At 31.2% G+C, this 932-nt stretch overlaps 2 protein-coding genes across 2 annotated transcripts in view; both read left to right on the top strand.

The window, feature by feature from the left end:
- LOC106878823 (uncharacterized) overlaps positions 1 to 932 on the top strand; it is a 137,118-nt gene that overhangs the window by 83,444 nt on the left and 52,742 nt on the right. The window lies entirely within an intron of this gene.
- The window catches only part of LOC106872857 (uncharacterized), a 158,253-nt gene that overhangs the window by 135,308 nt on the left and 22,013 nt on the right, over positions 1 to 932 (top strand). The window lies entirely within an intron of this gene.

Genomic DNA, 932 nt, shown 5'->3' with positions numbered 1-932 from the left:
TGAGGTCCTGGAAATATTTGTTAAGCCCTAGATAGACAGTGTATGCAATGAAAGGCCATACATGTTTCAGTAAGACTCTGCACTAGACATTGCACTAGCATCACAGGTATGGATGACTGAAAATTTTCCTCCTCACGTAGCCTCTAACATTTGGAGACTTGTTGAGCGAGAGGTCAATGAACATGCCCATAACACCAAAGATACTTTGAAATCTGTCATAGTCAGAGTAACGTCCAAAATGAACCAGGACCACTTGATTCGGGCATACAGATAATTTAAATCTCATATGGAAGCAGTTGTTGAAGCTGAAGGTGGCTTTATTGAATAACGTTATAGAAAAGAAGGTTTATTTTTATCGACATAGCATTTTTTGATAAATTAAGTTATTATCTGTTATTAAATATTTGGGTTTTATTATAAGCATATATCTGTTCTCTAATATCTAACGTATCTTGTATATGAACAGCAATATACCCGAATATCTCGCTTAAATAAATAAAATAACTACAGAATCTTACCTATAGATGCTATCTAGCACGAAAGCGTCCATGAAGTAAATACAATCATATTTAATATAGATAGGAATGATTTTTAATTATTTAATAATACTAAGAGCTTTATTCTACACCTTTGAATATCTTCACCTTATCGTTTATTTGTCATTTAATTTATTACTACGATATTGTAAGCCAATCAGTTTTTCATTATAAATCTTCAAGGAAAACAGGTTTTTATGTTGGTATTGCATTTACACATTCTGATTGGAATGTTTCGGAAAATTTCTATTTAATAATACATTGTTTTCCATAAACCTTGATTTTTATAACCTGACATATTCATCATTGTAACGTTATCACTAAGAGGCGAAAGAATTGTAACTGAATGATAAATGCAATAACATCATCTGCGTTCCTTTGTCTAAATGTTAATAT

Source organism: Octopus bimaculoides, chromosome 4 (assembly GCF_001194135.2).
Source record: "Octopus bimaculoides isolate UCB-OBI-ISO-001 chromosome 4, ASM119413v2, whole genome shotgun sequence".
Classification (NCBI taxonomy): Eukaryota; Metazoa; Mollusca; class Cephalopoda; order Octopoda; family Octopodidae; genus Octopus; species Octopus bimaculoides.
This window is presented reverse-complemented; position numbering and strand designations above follow the sequence as displayed.